A 10,975-nucleotide genomic window follows, 5' to 3' on the forward strand; every position below is an offset into this window, starting at 1 on the left:
CCAAGTACATGGGGAAAACGTTTGGGCTTTTTTATTTAACGAAGATTTGGACTAAAGAATGCAGACCGGCCCAATTGAGAATCTCGTGATTTGCCAGCCCAGCATAAAAAATAAAATGTTTTTTAAATATAGTTTTAATTTATTTTATATGTTTAATTTTATTTATTTGTGTTAATTGAGAAAGATTACAAACGAATTACTAAGTTATTGCATTTGTTTTTTTGCTAGATCTGAAAAGATGTTGTTTGCACTCTACCAAAAGAGATCTTGTTTTTTTGTTCACAATTATACAGAAAAATACTTCCAACAAACATATTAGTAAAAATATTTGCACTCTATATATTAATAAAAACAATTAAATATATATATATATATATCAATAAAAAAATTAAAGACTAAATTTAATATAATCAACAAATAACAAAAATATTTATGATTTTTTTATAATATTTAAAAAGTGTATTTCACCTAAAATAAAATGAAAACAATTTACTGTCATTATAATTGTTATCTTTAAGTTTTCATATTTTAAAAACCATTTCATAATAATTTTATTATCAATCTTATTGAATATATATTTTTCAATGTATACAATCAAACTATAATTCATCCACTTATCTCTTATCCTATTCCGCAATCTACTCTTGACAATATTAATCTATTTCTTTGTAATAAGAAAATAAACATTTAATTGATTAAATTAACATATTCAAATATTTGTTTTGAACATATTCATATCAAAACCCTTAAATTATCATAAAATTAATATTTTTAATAACTAATTATAAAATAATAAAACTAAAATTAGATAATAAAACAAATAAAAAAAATTTACCTAAAAAAAAAGGTAAAAAAAGTTAATTGCTTAATAACAACTAAAAAAAAAAAAAACTCTCGGTTAGTTAGGGAAAGAAAAAAAAAATAAAATAAAAAATCTAGGGTTATAAGCTGGACATATATATTATATATAATATTAAGATATAAGTAAACAATAATAACTTTACTGCTGTGTATTAATCATTCACCAAACTATTATATTAATATTTTAATATAAAAAAAATATTTAAAATAAAAATTAAGGGGGAATAGCTCCTTTTTATTCCTATGTGGTTCTGCTCTCTCTATGTATATTAAAATAGATCTTAGAAGGATCATGCATTAATACGAGGGTCATATGAACCTAGTTAGGTAGAAGAACTTGAGAAAAATCAAGTGCATCGGGGACAAAAAATCTTTAAAATTAACTAGCCAAGAAGAGCCCCGATTGTGCATGGTTTTAACCACTTTGAAAATATTTTGTACAAAGGCTACTTCCATGTAATGAATAATTGGTAGCTTCTTAAATTCTCTATAAATACCAATCATTTTGTGCATTTTAATATCAAGAGATGAGCAAGAAATTAAGAGTGGAAAAAAAATTATATCATATACATTATTTTAGAGCTTTATTGATTATATTATCGCATGTTGTGCTATTATGTTATAAACCTTGTCTGATTTTTCCTTGAAATGGGTATAATAAACTGGGTTTAAAATTTATGAAGGTATGAGTGGAATTATTCTACATAAACTCACTCGGATATTCATATTATTATTAATAATAAAAAATAAGCTCCGAAGCTCATAAAAGGAATAGATGTAAAAGGCTCGTGTCATATATTTTTAAAAAAGTATCTAGTTGTGATTGTTTTTAAAAATATTTTTTATTTATAAATGTGTTAAAATTATATTTTTTATTTTTAAAAATTATTTTTGATACCAACATATTAAAATGATATAAAAACATTAAAAAAAATAATTTGAAATTAAAAAAAAATTAAATTTTTTTAAAACGTTTTTTTAAAACATGAAAACAAACAAATTTTTCATTTTCTCAACTAGAAGAAAATCTTTTAAAAAAAAATAATATATTTTTAAAATATAAAAACAAACAAATTCTTCATTTTCTCAACTTGAAGAAAATCTGCAGCATAGCACAGGGATTTATCTAGTTCATTGCTATTCCACTTTCAAGTTTACTCCAGTTTTTTTCACGTTGGCATCCCTGCTCCTGTAATTGCGATTCTGCGCCTGCTTGGAGGTGACTGCGCCATGTAGAGAAGGGTTTAGAGATGTATTATGATGGGAAATGGCCGCCAGATTCTTACATTGAAGCAACTCCCATCTATTGCTAAAAGGCTTAAAAAACACTGATAATTAAAAATGATCCAGAAAAAAAGATGTTGGAAGGGTAATCACTCGCGCAATATATTGCACAACATGACAAATTATATACTTCATAACATATCACCAAACTCACAAACGTCGTTTAGTGTGTGTAGTTTTTTTTTTTTTTTAATGATTTTAATACATAAAGGTATTAGAATCACCATAAGGTATTAAGAAAATATTAAATTTAAGGTATTTTCAATGCGAATGCATTTTGCAAATTATTTATGCAGTATAATAATGCCTTTTAAAATTTTTAAATTTTTTAAAATATTTTTAAATTATTTTGATGTGCTAATATTACAAATAAATTTTAAAAATAAAAAATATATTTTAATACATTTTCACACAAAAAAATATTTTAAAAAATAATTTTTATAATTATCACAAACACCTAGTGGCAGAGCCACATAGGATATTAAGGGGGCAATTGCCCCCTTAATTGTTTTTTAATAGTAATTATTAATTTGGTTGTTTTGAATTAATTAAAGATTATGTTATTTTTAATTAAATTGGTAACGGTATGGAATTAAATTTTTTTACGAGATGAAACAAGCAAATATTTCAATTGTTGTCGTGAATAAAGATTGATATTTGCAAAATCAAATATTGTTTTTTTCTTAAAAAAAAAGATAAAAACTATTTTTTTTTTTTTAAAAATAATTTATCATGATAAATTTAAACTATCAATGTTGATTCATATACATGCATTATATACAGCATGTTATATGGTACTGAGGGTGTGAAATGAGTTTTGATAAATTAATATGTATTTTATCATGGATTTCATATGAAAAATTTACAATTATTATGTAATTGAACTTAATTTTATTATTATGAAAACTTAAAGAGAATAATTATAATGTAAGTTTTTTTATTTAAAAAATATTTTTAAATTAATTTTACTTTATATGAATTAGTATATTTGTTTCGAATTAATTTTTAATACATATCTATATAATATAGTATTTAATGATTAATTTGTCCTATTATTTAAAATATTCCGGCTCCGTTATTGCAAACACCAACTTAAAAAAAACATGTTGGTTTAAGTGGTGACATCTTTTCTTCTTCTTCTTCTTCTTCTTCTTCTTTGTATAATTCAGAAGACATTATTTTTTGAACTGTATTGAGGATAATGCTCTTGACATAACCGTCCCTGTACTCCCTAATTGTTATTAAAAAAAAAAAAAAACTCATAACTTTTGATGTTGTAAATAATTCATCGTTCCTTTGTTTGAATGTGCGAAATTTGAATTTGTTGTCCAATATTTATAACATTAGACTAAAAAATTACCCTGAGCTATATTGGTTTAAGGTGAAGTCGTTTCATGAATAATTTTTTTTTCTTTTAGAATTTACCACCTCCATCTTTTAAATTCAACTTAAGTCCTTCTGTAATCGTTATAGGATTCGTCCATGATCTAGTAGATTATTACAGGAACAATGGAGCAAGATACATCAATTTTTTTTTGTGGTGCAAACCATATTCTTAAAAAGTTCAATTTTTTTTTAATATTTTGGGTTATTTTGATACACCGATCTTAATAATAATTTTTTTTAAAAAAAAAAAAATTATTTTTATATATTTCAGCACGAAAAGTACTTTAAAAAACAATCACAACCACACTCCCAAGCAGACTTAAAAGTAAAACACAATCGGGCCAAGTTAAATTGATGGTTGTATATCATATGAATGCTTGTACTAGCATGGCCATGTCTTTTGTTTCTGCGTTTTAAAAACGTTTTTGAAAAAATTTAATTTAATTTTATTTTTTTGTTAACTTTAAATTAATACGTTTTTAGTGTTTTCAAATCATTTTAATGTGTTGATGTCAAAAATAATTTAAAAAAAAAAAAATTATTAGCATGCATTTTGACATGAAAAAATTATTTAAAAAGCAACCAAAACTATACTGCTAAATAAGCTAATAGGTGTGATCCAAGGATTTTGTTTTTCTTTTAATTACTTGATGCCAATTGTTTTGTTTTGTTTTGACCAATATCTTTTATTAATTGTTTTTTTTTTTTTGAGTCATTACTTATTTAAGTGAATACCTTTAGAGGAAAAAAAAGGAGTGACTCCTTCTCAATTTAAAAGAATATTTGGGAGCGCAGTTGTTGTTGTTTTTCAAAGAATTTTATACTTGAAAATACATCAAAATAATTTTTATTTTATTTTTTAAAAAATATTTTTGACATCAACGTATCAAAATGATATGAAAATATCAAAAAAAATAAAATTTTAAATAAAAAAAAAATTCAAAATATCCAAAAATATTTCAAAAATATTTTTAAAATACAAAAACAAATACAAATAGTTATATTTCTCAAACACTGGTCAATCCGAAACAAATTACTTGGAAAGGCAGAAATGAGTACCAAATTAGCACAGATTAAGTGCCCTTATTTATACAAGTAAAACAAAATGACCAATTAATAAAACAACTAAGTATCTCGGGTTGGTTTAATTTTTGTATGGAAATTGAACCAGGTTAATATAATTTTTTAATTGATTTATAATATCTTTATCCTTTAGCTAAATTAGTTAATGTATGACTAATGATTCGAATGTTGCGGGTTCGAGTCAAGCTAATATTATTAGGTTGAAGGTGACAGACCATCTGTCAAAAAAGAAGGGCCCCTGTAAATAGAAAAAAGATTTAGCAGTATGTTTAAAAGTTGTTTTGAATATTTTTTAAAATATTTTTTATACTGAAATATATTAAAATAATATTTTTTTATTTTAAAAAAAATTATTTTTAAAATTAGCACATCAAAATATACAAACATAGATTATTTTTTATAAAAAAAATTAATTTTTTGCAAAAAAAAATTAATTTTTTTTAGGAACGATTGTTGTTCCCATACGTTCATGTAGCAGACCCTTCATTTTTTTTTTTTCTTAAGAAAATTCCATCTTTTAGGTAGCATTTAGTTATTGTTTATGAACAAAAGAGAAAATAAAAACAAAGAAGATAAGGTAAAATAAGAGATGAAAATAAAATTGTATCTAGTAGTAGTATATAAAATAGAATGATTGTGATAAAATATAAAATATATATTTTAACCTTAATATATATTATTTTTAAAAATTATATGTTTAGAAATTATAATTAGATATTGTTTCTCATGTTTATACTTGAGTTTTAAAATTAATAATTTTAGTTACAAAACCTTGATCGATCTAGTGGGTTGACTCGAGACTTGACCAACCTGAAGCCTAAACCAGTCTGGTGTAAAAAGGAGTAGATAAAGGATTGACCCCATGACCTTGTCAAAAACTCGAGTCAATCTACGACCCGGTTAATGCATGGTAAAAATCAATCAAAATTTGTTGATCTTTTTTTAAAATAAATCTGTCACAATGACATTGGTCTTTTTTTATAAAAAAAAATGTTGATTTGATTCATGTTAACCCTCCTAACATGTGACCCAATTCATGTTCCATAGCAATTCCTGAATCGAGTTTTAAACTATAATAATAATCATTTTTATTATTGTAAATTATAGTTTAACAAGTTTGAAATTAAGAGTTTTTTATATTAACATTTTAATGATAAAAATTAATAAATTTTGTTTCTAAAGACATGTTTTCTTTATAACTCCTATTTTGAAAGTATAAAAATTTATTTTAAAATTGTTCAAATAACATATTTATTTTCATGTCTATGTTTCTATCTCTTCGACCAAAACATATTTATGTCTCAATTGCCTCCATCTTTCATGACAAGAGGCAATAACCAAACGATTATATTTAGGTTGGATTATTGGATTTCATCTTTTAGAATTAAACTAATTATAAATCAGTTTTTTTATTTTTTATCGTATAATAAAATAAAATAATGATAATTTAATCCAACGGTATCCATAACCCGGGTCGCAAGTTTAATAAGATTGAATTGACTAAGATTAACTTAGATTGTTTCTTTTATTATCCTTTAATTTTTTTATATATACTTGGCCAGTCAATAATTATACAAGAACAACTCTCATATAATTCAATTTAAAATCTCATTTAGCGGTAATAGCGCTCAAAATAACCCAGTTAATCTCTAAAAAGCCATATATTTCTATAACATTCACCATTATTGTTGCAATCATCATCCTTATATTTTTTTCAATAATATTTTTTTAATCATGCATTATTATTATTATTATTATTATTAAACTCCTCACATAACCTCCATAAATATCAATTCTATTATTTTATCATCATTTTTTAAAAAAAAATCAGTGTTTTGATTATTATTTATTTTTATTTTAAAAGAATAACATTAAGAAATCTTAATTTTATTTCAATTATTTACTATTATTTCAAACAAGATATTGAAATTAAAATTTGATCCAGGCTCTTCAAGTTTTATTCCAATTCTTTTCATTTTCAATAACAAAACGAAACCTATGCTATGTGTATTTTCATGCCAGGGAAGCAAATAATTGAGACAGCTATTTCAAAGAAGAGTCATATAAATGTGGTTGGTGATGCATCCCATCTACCCCTCCCATCTCTCTCAGCTGTTAATTTTTTAAAAAACACGTTTTAAAATAAATATATTCTGCACGCGTGATGTGGACTCATAGAATTGCTTTTTGCGAGAACTTTTATCGTACGATATTACCAATATATCCCTGAAACAATACATGGTTCAACAATAAAAATAAATTAATGTTCCTGGACAGATTCTTATATCAGGTCCGGATTATTATTATTTTAATCACAGTTTGTTTTTGCATATTTTTTAAAAAATTTGAATTTATTTCAAATTATTATTTTTCTGTTTTTAGATTATTTTGATTTGATGATATTGAAAATAAATTTTAAAAAATAAAAAATATATTATTTTGATGCAAAAAAAAAATTTAAAAAAACAACCACTACTATAATATTATAAATTAAAATACTTGTATATACATCTAATTAATTAAATTTATATATTTGATCAAGATATAAATAAAATTAAAATATTTCATTTTACAACACAGACCATGTATTCAATGGTGTTTAATAACTATATTTCTTAAAATAAATTTTTTTATCTAATCAAATGATTATCCGTGTAAATAAAAGATAAAAGAAAAGTTGTTAACGAAAGAAATTGATTAAAACTACAAAACTCAACTATATAAATAAAAACTCAAAGTTGAAAGGCGAAGCTTGAAAAAATAATAATTTAAAATTAATCTAATGAGTTGAATGATGAAACTGGAAAAAAAATATTAATTTAAAAAAGCTGTCAAGGTAAATTAACAAGGAACGATAAATAAATAAAAATCAAGATAACTCGACTAGTTTTTAAATTAGTAAAAATTTCTATAGAAAGAAAATAAATAAAAACAACGAAACCTAGTCTCTATTTAAATAAATGCTAAAGTCGGAAAGTGAAAGAAAAAAAACTTGAGATTAGAAAAGCAAGGAAAAAAAATAACTAGAGCAAATTTCATAAACATTAGTTGATTTTTAAAACTTGCAACTCATGAAATTCTAAACCCGAACTCAATCAAGACGCTCAATTCCAAACCAATTTAATATTGAAGCAACAAATAAAAAAAAAATTGCCAAAATGAGAAAAATAGCTATCAAATAAATGAGAATCAAATTTGATAGAAAAAAAACCTATGGATGATGAAGTTGTAAGAAAATAATTTAAAAATTATCTCAAATAAAATAAATAGTAATCTAAATAATGGAGACCAAATTTGAAAGATGAAAAAAATTGAAATGGGTGAAATTAAAAAATAATTCTAATTTTATAAATTATTCAAGACAAAACAAAAAGCAATAAAAAAATATGGACCAAATCTGAAGAAATAACAAATTGAAAGGTTGTTTAAAATTTTGAAGAGGAAGACATAAAAATCAAAGAGGAGAAAGGAAAAAAAAACAAGAAAAAAAAAAGATCGCGAGGTTAAACAACAATAATTGTGCACACACGCTGACATGTCATAGAAAGACGCCAAAATAACTCAAACACCACTGCAAAATGCAATGTTTGGTCACCAAAAAACCTCACACTTACCACCTAAAGGGCATGAGGGTCACTCACATGCTAACTTGTGCAATAAACTTGTCAACAACTTTTTTATAAAATAATATTTATAATATAGAAAATTCCACTTTAAAGGCATGTAAGTTATTTTACTCTCCATAAAAACTAAAAATATATATAAAAAAACTCATGTGTGTAAGTTTTTTTTTTTTTAATTTAATGGTAGAATAATTATTTTACAATGCATTATAAAAATAAAAAGATTTAATTACCCCTTTTAAATCTAACAAAGACAAATATAGACATTGTAAAATTACAAAATTACCTACAATAACACATTTTATAATTTTATTTTTTTAGAGCAAAATGAATATTTTATTGTTGATTGCTGCAGTGAAATACCAGTACCTTTTAAAGTTTTTTATAATTTAATTACAGCTAGTCTTGTTGAAATAAAATAAAATAAAGCTACTCTGTCATCAAAGATCCCACTGAATTTGATTAGGAAACTTGCTTTATATTATGGGTACACGCGATTTCCGGTTCTAGATTTTCATCTATTCACAATTACTCTTTTTTTTTTTTGGCGTAAATTAACAATTAAGTTTTATACGGATAGAATTGGGAAACCCCCTTCACTTTTATCGCATGTGGTGTGGATATTTTTTTTTCATGTTTAGAAATTGTTTGACCCGCACTGCCCAATAAACTAGTATTTACTAATATGTTTCATGTTGGAATTTAAATATTATTATTATTATTATTAGAAAAAAAAAAAAAAGGTATATCATGTCATTGCAATAATGGGCATATTTGTCCAAACAATGCAATTGAGGCATAAATAATGAACATTACAAGGACGTCTCGGACAGTAAACTCACGTACACTTTCTCAATTTCTGACAGGTTGCACGACAGCGCTGCTTTGAATTTCTTTTACTGTTTTCACTGATTAGCCACATTCCACCTTCTGTCTTCAAGATTCATCTGCTTATATGTAACCATGGGGTTACCCATGGTGGCGGTGGCGAAGCTCAACCTCCTTTCCCGCACCAGAGCCTCCTTGGTTACTTTCTTGCTATTCCCTTACGTGCTTAAACTCACGTTCACTGTCAGGCTTTTTCGTCGAGCTTACACCGGTCTGCTCCACTCATCCAGGCTCTTCTTATTTCAGTTGAGCCAAATCGCCTTCGATACTGATCAACCTGCTCCGGTAGGCAATAATAGCACCAGACTGAGGAGAGCTCTGAGGTTAATTTATCAGAGAGTAACAAGAACAAGAAGGTCACAAACCACACAAGATGATGAGGATAATTTCAATGCCCTCTCCATGTTTTCTCTCTAGTCAAGTTATGGTAACGGAAAGAGGTAATGGGCTTTTACTGTGTTAATTATGTCTTTTCACTTTTGTCTTCAACCTCCATGATTTTGTTTCCACTTTTAAGAATTTGGTGGCCTCGGCCTGTTCGCACTGGAATCCAGATTTTCTTTTCAAAATAGCAAGTAATTTTTTTTATAAAAAAAAAAAAACTATCACGATTTTAAAAACAACAAATAATATCACGGTTTAACAAATGATGCTGTTGAACAGTGCAATTATAAATTTTTTTGTTTCAAACAATGTTGTTGAGAATAAAATAATTTATATAAATTTTTTAAATTAGACTGTTATAACTATGAACATTGCGTTCTATTTTCACATGATAAAATAGCCCATTACCCTTTCTTCCTTCGAAATCTTGAAAGCATTACTTCTCAGCTTGAAGATTTTCGGTTTGATATATGGCTATAAAATCTTTCCTTTTTCAGTGTGTGTGTATGTATGTGTGTGTGTGTGTATATCTATATGAGCACAATTAATTAAAAAATAGCAAAGCAGTATAGTTTAAAAAAGAATTAGCCAAAAACACAGTTATATTTAATAGATGTTGCGATTCTAAATCGCTAACGTAGTTATCCAGATAAAAGTGGATACGGCTGTTGTCAGACCGGCGACAATCCAGTCCACTGTTTTATAAATGATGCGGCGAAGGGGAGTGACATTGATCCACAAGAAGCTCAGCAAACTCTTGAAATAGCGCCACCGTCCCGCCCAAATGTGGGGCTGTTCAAGACTGAGTGGCCGGGAAACACACATCCAATGGTGCTTTGCTTTCTCCGTTTAGTCTTTCCGGCATTCCTGTTGATGCAGAGATCAGACGAGAAGGCCCATCAACCCCTCCTTTTATTTCCCCGTATAAACAACCAATCAAAGGTTTTGTGGTGCATCAGCGTCTAACTCATTAGGGTTTCTTTTCCTGTAACTAAAACATGGTTTTATAATTATGATGATACGTTGTCTAAAAAACAAATATTGTATTTTAAAAATGCTAAGAAAAAATGGAGCATGTTGATGAGATGGAGGGATTTAATTTAGAGGTCTAAATTTTTATTATTATTTCAAATATTTCAATTTCTTTTTGAATATATTTGTTCTGAGTTCTTTTTATTTTTATTAAATTGAGAACATATGACAAAAAAAGTGATATTTCTTCGTAGAAAAAAAAAAAGAAAATAGGAATTGTACCCATAGATCATCTTGTTTTAACATAATTTAAATTAATATTCTTTTTGCCAAAAAAATAAATTAAACCTCATATAATTAAATAAAACAAATCTGAGGCTTCTCACTGTATGAGGTCAAATAGTTTAATCTATATCTATTTTTTATATTTTTAATTTGATTTTTAGTTAGCGTAAATAACTTTTTTGAATATTTATTGTGACAACTAATTCTAT

General features: G+C 25.6%; 1 long non-coding RNA gene across 1 annotated transcript; it reads left to right on the top strand.

The window, feature by feature from the left end:
* Positions 1-8,988: 8,988 nt before the first annotated feature.
* On the top strand, positions 8,989-10,634 carry LOC118062936 (uncharacterized). The gene is made up of 2 exons (XR_004689848.2): positions 8,989-9,565; positions 10,151-10,634. It is a non-coding gene; the product is annotated as an uncharacterized lncRNA (long non-coding RNA).
* Positions 10,635-10,975: the final 341 nt, after the last annotated feature.

This window comes from Populus alba, chromosome 3, assembly GCF_005239225.2.
Source record: "Populus alba chromosome 3, ASM523922v2, whole genome shotgun sequence".
Classification (NCBI taxonomy): Eukaryota; Viridiplantae; Streptophyta; class Magnoliopsida; order Malpighiales; family Salicaceae; genus Populus; species Populus alba.